Source organism: Triturus cristatus, chromosome 4_1, assembly GCF_964204655.1.
Source record: "Triturus cristatus chromosome 4_1, aTriCri1.1, whole genome shotgun sequence".
In the NCBI taxonomy this organism is placed as follows: domain Eukaryota; kingdom Metazoa; phylum Chordata; class Amphibia; order Caudata; family Salamandridae; genus Triturus; species Triturus cristatus.
In genome coordinates this window covers 105,112,211-105,127,821 of record NC_140585.1, presented here as the reverse complement: position 1 = coordinate 105,127,821, position 15,611 = coordinate 105,112,211, and the positions used below count along the sequence as shown (strand labels likewise).

The window sequence follows — 15,611 nt, the reverse complement described above, 5'->3', positions numbered from 1 at the left end:
GGGGGCTGTGCAGTTGTTTAGACAAGGACACCATGCATGCTTTACTGAGGGACGCTTTACAGTGCTTTAGTGAGGGACACTGTGCAGTGTTGTGAAAAAGAGTTACAAATTAGGAATTTGCAGAAAGTTTATGAATGAAATGAGGTTTTGTGTGCATTTGTCAGAATCAGCACCTCCTTAGTAGCATCCTGCATAGATTTAAAAACAAAAACATTTAAATGTGCGCAGGATTGTAGATTTCATAAAATGTCTTTTCAGTAGTAGGTAAAAGAGCCCCGACCACGAAGGGACTCGAACCCTCAATCTTCTGATTCGAAGTCAGACGCCTTATCCATTAGGCCACGCGGTCACTATGGTGAAACGCCGCAAGTGCTACTCGCGGCTGCCGGGAGCATCCGTGGCCCTTGGTAACTGTCCACGGACGGAGAGGGTACTCTCCGGGCGCTGCACCTTCTACTCACAAGTACTTGTGTACAGGCGCTATGTGTGTCCGCTCCACACCGGTGCTTACTGTCCCCCGCTGCTAGAGGATCGAGAGGTTACGTTTTGATAACCCGTCCTTGTAGTGTGTGTAGTATTTCTAAATGGGGCTCATCCTCGCGTGTGCTCAAGATCACAAGGGCAGTTTGTTGACTTCCGCTCTCCTGTGTATCCGTTTTGTCTCTATTCTTTTCTTCTAAGTGTGTGTTTTTCTCATTCTTTTCTCTGCCAGTCTTATTCTTCTTTTCACCCTCAGTGGTTTAGGTGCTCGTCGCCTCTGTTTACATTCCTCCCTCGCTGACCCTGTATCTTTGCTGTTTCCTTCCTCCAAGGCGTGTGTTCCTGCAGCAGTCTGCGTGTTTTATTCCTGTACAGAGCGGAAATGACCAAGCTGATCCCACACACCCTGACTCAGAGAAGCTGAGTTTATCTCTATTCTTTGCTATTGTCTTTATTTAGAAAGTCGTGGTTTATTCAACACTGATGAACACACTGCCCGCGGATACCCTCATTTACAATACAAATACTCTGAGCCCAGATTGCAGTCTCACACCTCCCATATGGTCTAGCGGTTAGGATTCCTGGTTTTCACCCAGGCGGCCCGGGTTCGACTCCCGGTATGGGAAGATCCATTTTTACAGTTACATTTTTAAGAATACAAATGGTTTACACAAATTTTACTTTATTTTATTTCCACTTCCTTCACTCTGTATGTTTATACCTTCGGCATATTACCCAGAAACCACCGCGTATAAATCTCACTGATCTCCACACCCCTTTCCTGCACTGTTGTAAGTGTAAAAGTGAAGGAGAGTTTCACAAGAGGAGTCGCTGATCACTTCGTCCTCCCAGAAGCGCCTTGAGGTTTGTCTTCTACCCTCCATCACCCATCCAAAGAAGGCACCGCGCAGGCCACGACAAGGGTGAAAAGTCGCTTTTTAGTGGCATGAAAGAAGGGCCCTGTCACGTCTCACACAATAGTATTCACAGAGGGGCCTGGTCTGAGTTTATTGTAATGGTTTGTGGAACCTTCAGACCTCTAAGATATTGGGGGATGTTGATCGCAGCTAAGTGACCCCGAAGATTTACAGGAAATGACGAAAGCAATCAACACAAGCAGCAATTCAATCAGAAAATTATAGATCCGACTAGCGAGGAGACTGTGAGATCAGACATTGAAAATCAATAATGTATATATACTTATTGAATTTTGGGGGGGGGGGCAGGAAAACTAGAAATGACACAGGTGAAGGTGCACAGGCGATACCACCAATATAGCGCTCAAGGGTGAAGTGAAAAAAAGGCGCGTAGTATGTTACACATGAAGATGGCGGTACAATCAAGTATTCTCCACTCTACAAACGTGTCCTCGAGGCTTTGTGGGAGTCCAGGGGCAGTGGGAGAATCCTCTGGGCTTGAACAGCATCGGATGTTCAAGATACTCGTCTTTAAATTGATAAAATTCCTCTTGAGGACAGTGTGACAGGGTAGAAAGTGGTTTTAGAAGAGTGATGGTGTGACGCAACCTTACCGGGCCCAGACTCACGTGTAGACAATCTGAGAGGCAAAGAAAATGCATAGATCAAGGGTCCACTCTGGTCCCTGCCAGCGCCTGGAAACCCCCACGGGTGACAAGAAGCGCTCTACAAATCTACTGATTGATTGATAAACATGAACCCCTGAGCTAGAAAGGGCACTCAGCTTCTATAGCGCTTCGAGAACGTGCAAATAGTGGAAATACGCTGCATACATGCAGTCCTGCACAGCCATGTGCTGCTCGTGCTAAAAAACCGTATTTTCTGCCTGTCCAGCACTGAAATTAACAAGATATTATCATTATACACAATTATACAAAAGTTGTACATTGTCACCAAGAGTGAAGTGATGTCTCATTGGAAGAGTCCCGATGATGGGGGGTCCGCAGTGATGTGAGGAGGGTTTAATGGATTTCATGGAAGATGTGGAATAGACTGAATTGTGTTTTTAATGTTTAACACTTTATCATTGGATGGTTTATACGTTTTTCCGCTGGAAATAAACCTACTTTGATAATAAAACAGCAGCTTGGTGTAGGGTATTCTGTAAAGTGATGGACTCCCGCCCCACTTCCCCCTGCAGGAGCAGGATCCTGTTTGTGGTCATGTGTGTGTTCTGTGATCCATGGTCCAGGGAGGCACGTGCCTCTGGGTGTGAGTTCAGAGCAGCCGCCCAACAGACCCATTGCTAACAACATCCACCCATCACAGGCGGGTCCCGGTGCCAGTGACGCTCGATGGCTCCTCAGGGTGGGGGCAGTTTTACCTGCCTGGATTTGGTTGAGTTTTGGGAAGAGTCACGGGGTCGATGACGTCACTGCTTAAAATGCCAGCTCCGTGTCTGGTCTTCAGTGCTGGGAGGAGAGCAGCGCCCCCCAGCGAGGCTTCTCTCAGTGTCACGGCGGAGGTGATAAGAGCCCTGGACGCCTGGTAATAACACCTGTAAACTCACCAATAATGCAGAAAACCACCAGGGTCTCTGGAGCCAGAGCGGTCACACGCTGGGAACAGAAGCCGCCGTAATAGCTCAGTTGGGAGAGCGTTAGACTGAAGATCTAAAGGTCCCTGGTTCGATCCTGGGTTTCGGCAGATACCTTTTGTTTGAAATATATTACAATTACTACTGCATAGTTAGACTTTAAACCCTCTAAAACTTGGTGAAATAAAACATTAATCTTGATTTCTTCCAGGTGCCAGCTTCTTTCTTCCTCCCCCTCACTTCTTTCGAATCCCTCTTTCATTCCTTGCTTATTTTCTTTATTGACACACGTTTCTCGCAATCCTACTCAGTGTAAATCTTACAATTTAAAAAATATTCCTCCTCTCGCCAGTTCGACTCTGCATGACACATAGCTCTCAGGCGTCACTTACCGAGCCTTCGATAGCTCAGTTGGTAGAGCGGAGGACTGTAGTGGAATGACTGACCTCCTTAGGTCGCTGGTTCAAATCCGGCTCGAAGGACTTTTGCAAACTCTTTTTTTCCTCTGCTTCACAATAAAAAGCGCCTCTTTCTCAGACACTCACACACCCCGGCTCCCTCCTCCGGCTGGGGGGTGGGAGAAGGGGCTGAAGATCCAGGCCGGGGCCCCTCTGAAGCAGCGCTGGGAGCTGGTTGCTGTAACTCTGGCATCAGGTGATGCTGCTGAGAGCGCCTGCTAGGAGGTGGGAGGGTTGTTGTGAGGTGTGGGGAGGAGTGTGTGTGTATTGTGAGACGGATGTGTGTGTTTTTGAGCCTGTGGCCCCCTGTGTTGGTGTCAAGGAGCTGGGAAAAGAGATGGATCAGTCGCAGGCAGGACGGGGCGGGTTAAAGGACACGTCAAGGAGCTACTCAGCAGAAGGCAGTATATGGAATCCTCGTTAGTATAGTGGTCAGTATCCCCGCCTGTCACGCGGGAGACCGGGGTTCAATTCCCCGACGGGGAGGCAATATTGTTTACAGTCAGTCTTTAGTTTGAACGCATGACGAGGGGTCATCTATTTTACATGTCATCTATAACGTGACACTCCTGCTATTGAGTACTGACGCTTTTCATTAAAAACATCATCTCCTATAACTAAAAGATTTTCTAATGCAATCACGTACATTTTAAGATCGATGACGAGGCAATTTGTAACTGAGACATTTTTTGGGAAGGTGCAGCATTTTCATTTTAAGCTTCTGTGCACGTTCTTGAAAAACACAAAACGTGAAATGGAGGGTTTTATTTACAAAAAAACCCAAAGTTCTATGCAATAAATAAAATGTATCTAAACTAGTGGGGTTTTTCACGCTAAATAAATGAAATGATGGGGCGGGCTCTGACACAGTGTTTAATATGAAGGCGAAACTTCGTTATCTTTATAAACTTAATGGTTTACAACTTACAGGCGCCTTGTGGAAGCAAAACTACCACCGACCCGGAAGTGTCCGCACCGCCGTCCTCATCCGAGATCTGATACTATTACCAAGGTCCAGGCATTACTGCCAGTCAGGTCCGATTATTACAGTGTATTCTGGGACTTGTAGTCCCGTTTTAACTCTCTAAACTGAGGGGGAGGGGACCCAGCATCCAAAGCAAAATAAAACCTGGGATGGCTGAAGTGCTGGTGCTCGGATCTGGGACACGTGAAAGCTTTGTCCAGCCCTGGGACGAGCTGTAGGGGTTCAAGAGAAGGTCTGCTGCCCTCCTGCAGGGGTCCCTGAGGTCTGCTGCCCACCTGCAGGGGTCCCCGAGGTCTGCTGCCCACCTGCAGGGTCCCCGAGAAGATGTGCTGGCCTCCTAGAATGGTAAGTGTTTTTTCCCTCTTGCTGTTTTTCCTCTCCAGTTGTTGTGTGTTATGAAGGTGCCGTACATCTTCGACATTTAGAAACTCTAACAGATTTCTGTGTATTTAAATTCCGTTCTTCATGGTGTGCTTCAAAGTTGTGTGTTTTCTGTGTCTGTTGCTGTTTTCTTAAGTTTAGTAAACAGTAGCTTGAGAGTGTTACCATGATGTGTGTTTGTGGTACACGTAACCCATATAAGCATTCATCCTCACACTGTGTCTTGAAGAACGTGCCTCACATCTTCTTCAACATTCCCTGGTGGTCTAGTGGTTAGGATTTGGTGCTCTCACCCCTGTGGTCTGGGTTGATTCCTGGTCTGGGAAGGTGAAGTACTTTTGTCTTTTAGTGTATGCTTTATTTTTTGTATTTTGATCATATCCTAACAATTTTCCCGATTTTTTTTTTTTTTTTTGTTTTTTTTTTTTGTTTTTTGTTTTTTGTTTTTTGTTTTTTTTGTTTTTTGTTTTGTTTATGTTTTAATCATAAGTATTTCATTAGATACAATTTTTCTTTAGGTGATATAGTAAGCTCCGATAGAAAAGTGACAGCCTGTTCACAATGAGGGCTTGGGGGTGGCATTCGATGAATGTCCACCCCCGGGCAGCTTCGGGCTTTGGTATCGCCCAGGGCCGAGCACGTGCAGGCAGGGAGCCTGCTTTAGAACGTTGGCGTTCATACGCAGAGTTCTAATTATTGGCAGTTGGGGGTCCAGGAGCAGGTAGGCAGGAGGCACACTCGCTTTTCGTGCCTCTTTGATTTATTGGGGCTCTGGCAGGCTGCTAATTAGTTTTTTATGATGGCTGAAGCTGCGGAGAGAGTCAGGGAAGCCCTTAGAACATTGTGCCAGGCAGGGAGGGAGGATTTATTGGCCCCTGGAGTCCTGAATCAGGCTTGGACTGGGTTAACCCTTAAGAAGAGGGCTTCCTCTGAGGGTGTTTTTTCTGTGGAAAATTCTAAGTCTTTGAAGAAATTATCCAGGGAGGCTCCCCCCCTTACCTCTTTTCAGCAGCCAGCTCCTACTGTTGTGGTAAAAAGCAGGGGGAGGGCTCGCACATGCTCAGTGAGGGGTAGAGGGGCAAAGAAACCTGCCTTTCTTTAAGGGATATCCAAGGTCTCTGAAGTTGTGGAAACTGTTAGTAATGAGGCATTGGCGCCATCTAGCGGCGAAGCACAGTCCGCGATTCTGGCAATGTTGAACACAACTTTTCTGGTAAATCGCCTATAAAACGCGATATTCCTATTTTTAATAAGAAAATGTTATATTCAGCGGTTGGTAATTCTGTTTCTGGTGACCGGTTTCTTACTCCTGTTAGGTCTTCAGATACCATTAATTTGTCAGCGGAGTTTTCAAGTTTGCCAATTGATCCCATTGTAAGGGCTGAAGAGAATATGGCTTCTGGAGTATCTTCGGATTTGCCTTCTTTGGATTTTCCGGTCAGGGAATTAAATAAGGATTTTTTGTCTGTTTCTGTTGTTGGCGGAGCAGACGTTAGCCGTTTTAGGTCAGCGAGTGAGCCTCCTGCCGCAGGGGGATGGGTTTGGGTGGGGGTGGGGAAATAAAGGCAGTCCTGCGGTACCTGAACATCACCGGTCTGCGAGTAATAGCGACTCGCAGGCCAACTCTGCGTCCAGATTGCAGAAGGGCATCAGGTGTGGTGAGTTTCCAGCGGCTTGTTCACCTTTTCACGCGGTGCCTGAAAATTTTCAAGGACCCCCTCAGTCTGCAAGTACTAGCGGCTTGCAGGCTGACATTTCTACAAGCCTGCGCAAGGGCAGCGGGCGCAGCGAACAACCATTGAGCAAGTTTCATGCGTCTTGCTCGCCTTTTTCCACGCAAGAAACAGCTGTTAAAGAGATTTTTCCAAATTCCTTTCCTGATCATAGGCTTCCACAGTTTAAAAAAGCAGTGAATTGGAGGGTTTTCGATGGTGGTGTTGGGGATGGGGCTAGGCCTTCAGGTAGTGGCGTCGAGCAGAATTATTATGACAATGGGGATAACGACTTATCTGACCTGGAGGAGGGTGAAATCCCCCATCAAGAGAACCCTTCTAATGACTGTTTTCCTTCCAAACAGGGGGGGCTTGTTAATCAGTTTTCTCGAGCTGATCTTTTACAGACACAAGAATCCGATAGGAACTGGAAGCGGCTAGAGCGTTTTTCCAAGGCCTCGGAAGGAATCCAGACGAGGAAGCGCGCAGATTTGGACAAGCCCCTTCAAACAGGTGGGCAAGTTGGCGATGCTTGTTCTTTATTTAATGATAAAAAACGTAGGGAAGTAGCAGTCCCGGAGTCAGTCACAGGTGATCAGGTCTGTTGTCATTGTAAATTTGCAAGTTCACAGGGACAGGTATCCCCTAAAACACATGCGATTGCAGCTAAGGTACCGGTTTCAGTTTCGCAAGAGGAAAAGAATACCAAAGACAAAGGTACAGGTTTAAAGAGGTTGCCTTATATGGGGTTGTCCATGCCCCTGGGTTCACATTTAACTAAACATACTAAAGAAAAGATTTGGAGCGGGGAGTTTGTAGACGTTTTTAAACTACTACATCGGGAGCTTCAATCTAAAGAGGGTTCAAAGGAGGAGGCATGGGAGCTAGCGAGAAGACCCAGGGTTCCCACTAATATTGATTCCTGGACCTCTGCCTTTTTGATTTTCGCAAGCGTTTACTGTGAAAAGTTTCCGGACCGTTCGGTCTCTCTTTTAAAATATTTGGATACTATTAGAAAGGCGCATGCAGAATTTGGGGGTTTCGCATGGTTACACTACGATGAGGAGTTTCGAGCTCGTTTAGTGTTAATTCCAGAAAAACCCTGGGGTGAGGTAGATAACGAGCTGTGGGTCCAGTGGATGTATCCCCAAAGGCCTCCTCCTGCATTACATACAGCAAGCGGTTTGGCGATTACCCCACGGCCCTTTCTTAATAGACCCACTCTGGGAGGGGTGGGGTCATGGGCAAAAAACACAGCTTTCACCACGGGGGCGTGCTGGAATTTCAACAGGGGTTTCTGTCACAAGTATCCATGCAAATATAGGCACGAATGTTCAAAGTGCGGTGGTAAGCATGCCGTGTTGCAATGTTTTAGTGAACAAAACCCCAGCTTCTATACAGGTCAGGGCAGAGGGAGAGGCGTCCCTGTCCAGCCTCCTTTCAAAGGCGGTTACGCCAATTGACATTCCCAGCTTATGTAAGTGGCTAAAATTTTACCCTCTCACGGAGAAAGCTTTAAGTTAGAGTGGGGGTTTAAGGAAGGTTTCAAACTCGGTTATCAAGGTCCTAGGCAACGTAGGTTTGCGCAAAATTTAAAATCTGCAAAGCAGTTTCCTCAAGTTATTGCTAACAAATTAGACTCTGAAATTGCTGAAGGTAGAATAGCCGGCCCCTTCTTTTCCTGGCCCCTTCCCAATCTTATTGTTTCTCCTTTAGGAGTGGTTCCCAAGAAAACGGAGGGAGAATTCCGTATGATTCAACATTTGTCTTGGCCTCAAGGCCTATCAGTAAATGATTTCATAGCTAAAGAGGATACTGTAGTGCAGTTTTCTTCAGTGGACGTAGCTCTGGATTTAGTTGAAAAGGCCGGCTCAGGAGCGGAGTTGGCAAAGTGTGACATTAAGTCAGCTTTCAGATTGCTTCCAGAGCATCCTCAAGATTTTGAGTTGCTAGGGATTCATTTTCAAGGTCAATTCTTTGTTGACAAAGTGTTGCCTATGGGATGTGCAGTTTCCTGCCAACTTTTTGAAGATTTCAGTTCTTTCCTACAATGGCTTTTTTTATTCAGGTCTGGCTACATGCAAGTGTCGCATTATTTGGATGATTTTCTTTTTGTGGGTAGAAAGGGCTCTCGTTCATGTGGCAAGGCCCTCCAATTTTTCCAATCTGTGATGCAGGAATTAGGTGTTCCCTTGGCGGCAGAAAAAACAGAGGGACCAGAGACTTGTCTAATATTTCTAGGCATAGAAATTGATACTGAAAAGATGGAAGCTAGGTTACCACAAGGCAAGGTGCAAGAAATTGTACAGTTGCTCAATTATGCTAAGGCGGCGAGAAAACTGACTCTATTTGAGATGCAACGGTTGTTGGGTCATTTGAATTTTGCCTGCAGAGTAGTGAAGTCAGGGAGATCATTCTGTAGGAGGTTGGGTTTTGCTATGGCGGGTGCGTCATTACCTCATCATAGGGTCAGGGTATCCATTCACATGAGAGCAGACTTTGAGGTCTGGTTGATTTTCCTGGACAGTTTTAATGGTGTTCCTATTAGGTCCATGGGCGACCAGTTTTTATGGTCTATACAGATATTTTCCGATGCTTCAGGATCTAACGGTTTCAGACTTTTCTGGGATGGCAAATGGTGTGCTGAACAGTGGCCTCCACACTGGATTAGTGAGAAGCGCAGTATCGCGTTCTTTTAATTTTTTCCCTTGATAGTAGCGCTGTCAGTCTGGGGTAAGTTTCTAGCTCACAAATCTGTTCACTTTCATGTCGATAACCGGACCGTGGTCGATCTGGTCAGTGGTCAGAAGGCAAGGGACAAACGCCTGCTCCAGTTATTGCAGAATTTCATGCTGAGTTGCTTGTTGTTGAATATAACTTTTAGAGTGAAGCATATTCCTGGAATAGACAATACTATAGCTGATGCGTTATCTCGTTCCCAGTGGCGGAGATTCCGTGGTTTGGCACCCACAGCAGATGCAGAAAAGACTCCAATTCCTCAGGAGCTATGGCTGCTGGCGGACTGACGATTAGGATGTTGGTGGAGCACTCTCTGGCTATCAGCACACGCTTAGCGTACAGGAGGGCATGGGCGGAATTTCTACAGTCAGGTGCGGCTTGTCATAGCAATGATCGTACAGGCCTTTTATTACGCAATGATGACATTCTACGTTTTGTGTTGAAGCATTATTGATAAGGGCATTACAGCTGCTACCATTGCAGGAAAGCTATCAGGAATATCCTTTTACGGAAAATGTTTTTGGGGTTATGACCCGTCTTTGGGAGAGTTGGGTAGAAGGATTTTGTCAGGATGGTCCAAGGTTAAGAAACGTAGTACAGTACGGCGCAAGCCTATATCTCTAAATTTATTGGAAAGGATTATAACAACGTTGCCTACACTTTGCTTTTCCAAGTTTGAAGCGGCGCTCTTTACACTGTGCATGTTATGTCTATTTTTTGGCACCTTTAGGGTATCTGAACTTCTGGGTAAACCTTTTATTCAGGGTCTCAGATATTCAAATGTCTCTATGTCTGCAGATTCACTAAAAATGTATTTAGAATCATCCAAAACAGACCAAAGAGGGAAGGGGGTTACGGTGGGGTTGTGGAAACTTAGCGGTCCGCTATGCCCATGGTTTGCCTGGTTAAAATTTCAAGAATTTCCTCATTATCCTAACAGCAGCTGCATTTTTCAACACCAGGATGGCTCTCAGCTGACTGCTTCTCAGCTTTTGGCCGTACTGAGGAAATCGTTGTTGTCATTAGGGTTAAACCCTTTTGATTTTGGAACACATTCATTTCGTATAGGAGCTGCTTCAGAGGCTGCCAGAAGGGGCTGCTCTTTACAACAGCTGCGTAGGCTCGGCCGTTGGTCATCTAATTGTTGTTTGAAATATGTTAGAGATTTTAATGAATGTTAAACATCCATTTCGCTGTTGCTAATATGTATCTCTTTCCAGGTCACCACTTACCTTCATCAACCTCCATGGCGAATGTGTGGATTGTAGGACACTCTTTCGTCAGATGGGCGGCCAAACAAGCAGACAGCAGCCACTATGGTGTAAATTTAGGCTTTAGTTTTGAAGATACGGGCATTCTGTGGTTTGGTAAGAGGGGAATGAAATGGGGTCAACTGTTGCCCAGTTTAAATGAGTTGGTTTCTTCAAAGCCGCTACCTAAGGTGTTATTAATTCATTTGGGCGAAAATGATTTAGTACAGTTGTCTGGCCTGGGACTCCTTTTGGAGGTGAAAGATGATTTAGCCAAGATAGTGCTTGCATGGCCTAATACAAAAATTGTTTTTACTGCACTGGTGCCAAGTAGGGTTTGGAGAGGCGCTGAGAAGTTTTCTGCCATCGACAGGGCTCGGCGTAAATTTAACAGGGAACTACGCCAGTTTTGTCTCATCAATGACATTTCTTGGTTGGCGCATGAGGACATCAGTAAAGATGACTTTCAATTTTTCAGAGTGGATGGTGTACATCTAACGTTCATTGCAAATTAACTGTACATTGTAAATATTAAAGATAAGTTATCTTATATTTTGGGGTTGAATCCGTGGGGTTGAAGGTTTGCAGTAGCGGCTTTCCTTCTTGTTTGGGGAACATATTTCATATTAAACAATTTCTGGTTATTCTTGCAATGGTGATTTTCTATCATTTGGGGAATGTGTTTAGCACAATATCTGATACTCAAATTTTTTTTTAAAAATAAATAAATAAATAATATATATAAAAATAAAAAATAAAATAAAAAATTAAAAAGGGGGAACTGAGGGGGGGGGGGGGGACAGGAAAAACACCTTTGCAGGGTTTTTTCCTGGTGGCAGATTGGGACGGGATTGAGGCAGGTAGGAAGGGTTGGGTCAGGCAGTATAGCTTAGGACAGAAGGGAAACAGAGATAAGGGGCTGGGGTAGAGGTTCCAGGTGGGGGAGAATTGGGGATCTATGTGGGGGAAAAATTCATGGGGAAAATCTCTTGGGGGATCGATATGGGGGAAATTTCATTGGGGGATCGATATGGGGGAAATTTTATTTGGGGGATCGATATGGGGGAAATTTCATTGGGGGATCGGTTTGGGGACTTTTCTTGGGGGATCATTGAGGGGTGGCGGGGTAATTTTGCATTGAAAGTCATTGTTTGGCATTATGATTACTTTGCTATGTTGCTAAATAAAAGCGACCTTTTAACCCCCATCGGCCTGCGATGTGATTCATTGCCCGATGGGGGCTTGGGGGTGGCATTCGAAGAATGTCCACCCCCGGGCAGCTTCGGGCTTTGGTATCGCCCAGGGCCGACCACGTACAGGCAGGGAGCCTGCTTTAGAACGTTGGCGTTCAAACGCAGAGTTCTAATTATTGGCAGTTGGGGGTCCAGGAGCAGGTAGGCAGGAGGCGCGCTCGCTTTTCGTGCCCCACCCACCCTCCCTATTTTGTTACAGGTTTTATATTTTGCGGTTACGGTAACGTTTCCCGGTTCCTGGGTTTTTGGGTCTCTCTCTCCCTCCCCCTCTCCTTCTTTTTCCATTAGGGGCAGATTGGGACGGGATTGAGGCAGGTAGGAAGGGTTGGGTCAGGCAGTATAGCTTAGGACAGAAGGGAAACAGAGATAAGGGGCTGGGGTAGAGGTTCCAGGTGGGTGAGAATTGGGGATCTATGTGGGGGAAAAATTCATGGGGAAAATCTCTTGGGGGATCGATATGGGGGAAATATTATTTGGGGGATCGATATGGGGGAAATTTCATTGGGGGATCGGTTTGGGGACTTTTCTTGGGGGATCACTGAGGGGTGGCGGGGGCGGGGTAATTTTGCATTGAAAGTCATTGTTTGGCATTATGATTACTTTGCTATGTTGCTAAATAAAAGTGACCTTTTAACCCCCATCGGCCTGCGATGTGATTTATTGCCCGAAGCTTATTCTTCACAACAGATGTCCTACCATTTGGAATAATCACTTCAAATCTAGGTGGTATGTTTCTTTTCAATTGTGGGCTTTGCTTAGCGAAACACCACATAAATGGGCACTTAATTGAAAATCAGGCAAACACGGAGATGTTTAACCAGAGCAAGTCAGAAACAATTCTATGTCAGGAAACGGAGGCTTCTGATTATGCTTCTCTTTTCTTTACTCACATTTACAGCAGCAAATGAAACTTTAAACTACATAACCCATCAGGCACAGCATGCCCTATCTCCGCCTATCACCTCTCACCCCCCTAGGGGATATTGTTTAATAAATCTATTAATGCACAGATTGTATCATCAGATTGTGATCCCGATGGTCGATGGGTAATGGCTGAGGTTATCATAAATAAAAAACAAATAACCTTTTTCAATATCTATGGGCCTGTTAAAGCAGATTCGGAATTCTGGCAATCTATAAAGTTGAAAATATTGTCCGTTTCCAATTCTAACATTGTGGTTGGTGGTGATTTTAATAACTGGTTAGACCCGTTTACTGACAGGCAATCCAAATGCAAGTTTAAACCTGATAAATCCCACAAACCATTTCAATCAGCCATTTCCTCTCGTCCCCTATTTGATACATGGAAAACGTGTAATCCAGATACCTCAGAATTTACTTTCTTTTCACCCGTACACCATACCAGATCTCGTATTGATTATATTTTAGTTTCCAAATCGTTGCTGCCTTGTCTTCAGTCGTCTGACATTGGGTCTATTTTTATTTCTGACCATGCTCCTGTTTCCACCCTTATTGACCTATCTCTCACCACATGCAAACAAGGCAGATGGCGTTTTAATAATCACCTGTTATCAGATCGTACCTTTATTTTAGAAGCGACTTCCTTTATTAAGGAATTTTTTGCTTTTAATAATTCTTTTGACACCTTCTTACACAATAATTGGGACGCATTTAAAGCATCCTTTAGAGCCTTCACTATTGCCTACTCCTCAAAGAAAAAAAAGTTAATGCATGCTAAATATAAGGAGACCCTAATCCTTCTCAAAACATTAGAACATAATTACTACTCTTCTAAATCTTCATCATCCCTACAAGAATTAATTAAAGCTAAATCCACCCTGAATAAAATTGTCACAGCGGATGCCTGTAACATCCTCCTTAAGATTAAATCGAAATATCACGGAGGCCAAAACAAAGCAGGAAAAATGCTAGCAAATTATTTAAAAATCAAATCGGAACGTAAAGCTATTGGCCCCATTCATTTAGAATCAAATAATTCACTCCTCTCATCTGATCCTGATATTATTTCCACATTTCAATCATACTACAATCTCTTATATACAGAAACTACTAAGCCCTCTGAAGAAGACTTTATTTCTTTTTTCAGAGATATTCCCAAACTCCAAACTTCCCAGGATATTTTCAAACCACTTGAAGAAGATATTTCTCTACAAGAATTAACTGATGCTCTTAAATCTTTGAAAAAAGCGAAGGCTCCTGGCCCTGATGGATTTTCAATAGAATTATTTAGTGCTTTTTCCTCAATTTTTGCCCCTAAATTGTTAGAACTTTTTAATTCTTTTATATCCAACTCTCAAGCCTATGGTTCTTTTTTGGAAGCCCTTATTATTATAATCCCAAAACCAGATAAAGACCCCTTCTTTTGCAAAAACTTCCGTCCTATATCGATAATCAACTATGATTGCAAAGTTTTTGCAAAAATCTTGGCTTCTCGTTTAGAGAAAGTTATCCCTTTTCTCATTAACCCAGATCAAGTTGGCTTTGTTAAAGGTCGTTTGGCATCTGATAATGCCAGAATGTTTTCCAATATTCTTGCTCTTAGTAAAAAATATCCATCTCCACTTGCTGCACTATCCTTGGATGCAGAAAAAGCCTTCGACCGAATTAACTGGGATTTCTTGATTCACGCACTACAATGGTTTGGTTTTGGTCCAAAGTTTATTTCATATGTTAAATTGTTATATACAAATCCAAAAGCATGTATTTTTGTTAATGGTCTTTGTGCCCCATATTTCTCTCTTCAAAGAGGTACACGTCAGTGCTGCCCCCTTTGCTTTTCTTGTTATGCTTAGAGCCCTTTCTGGAACGTTTTAGAAGTAACCCTCTCATTACTGGTTTTAGTCTAAAGACCCACCAAATTAAATTGTCTGCATATGCAGATGATGTTATTTATATGTCCAATCCTGTGTCTTCCTTACCCCCCTTTTTACAGGAAATCTCATCATTCGCTAAGGTTTCAGGCTACAAATTAAATTTCTCTAAAACTGAGATTTTACCCTTAAACTCTTCATGTTATAGGCATATGTCTGATTCGACCAACTTTACATGGTGCACCCAAAAAATTAAATATCTTGGCACATGGTTCTCCTCCAACATTCGTGACACATTATCCCATAATTTTTCTGCATTAAAACTAAAAATTGCTAATTTGAAAGACCTTTGGTCACCTTTATTTCTATCATGGTGGGGCAGACTTGATACAATTAAAATGATGATTGTCCCTCAGATTCTGTTCATATTGTCTATGTTACCATTTAAAATCCCTAAATATTATTTTTCTCAGATTAATTCATTATGCACTAAATTTCTCTGGAATAACAAACATGCACGTATTGCTCTGTCCAAATTGATTCGTCCTAAGAATGGGGGGGGGTAAGATTCCCCGATTTTAAATTATACCATAATGCTTTTCTGATTCGTCAATTTTATGCTCTGTCTAAAGATTATCAGGATTTACCTAAACCTTCATGGGTCAATGTTGAATGCTCACTGTTAAATGACTTTTCAATACGAGATATTGTTTATATGACTAATTGTACTTTTATTTCCAAATACCCTATCTTGTAATATTCTCAATTTCTGTTACATACACTTTTCTTTAAGCATTTTGATAATTATCAATCTTTTCTAGCTTCATCACTTTGGTTTAATGACTACATTAAGTTTCGTCACAAATCATTCTATTACAAACAGTGGAAAGAAAAGGACCTTTTTTATGTCAACCAAATGATTGTCAATAATGTGATTCTTTCTTTCCATCAGTTGCAAGAGACTTTTCACTTACCTGATTCCTGCATTCAGCAGTATAATACTTTAGTTCCAATACTACAGGGATGTGTACAGAATTTCCTTTCTCA

The 15,611-nt window shown here is 43.8% G+C and overlaps 3 non-coding genes across 3 annotated transcripts; 2 read left to right on the top strand and 1 right to left on the bottom strand.

Annotated features, from left to right (window-relative positions):
• Window positions 1-276: 276 nt before the first annotated feature.
• On the bottom strand, window positions 277-349 carry TRNAR-UCG (transfer RNA arginine (anticodon UCG)). Its single transcript has one exon. It is a non-coding gene; the product is annotated as a tRNA-Arg (tRNA).
• A 685-nt stretch (window positions 350-1,034) lies between these two features.
• Window positions 1,035-1,106, top strand: TRNAE-UUC (transfer RNA glutamic acid (anticodon UUC)). Its single transcript has one exon. It is a non-coding gene; the product is annotated as a tRNA-Glu (tRNA).
• Window positions 1,107-3,866: 2,760 nt separating this feature from the next.
• TRNAD-GUC (transfer RNA aspartic acid (anticodon GUC)) lies at window positions 3,867-3,938 on the top strand. Its single transcript has one exon. It is a non-coding gene; the product is annotated as a tRNA-Asp (tRNA).
• Window positions 3,939-15,611: the final 11,673 nt, after the last annotated feature.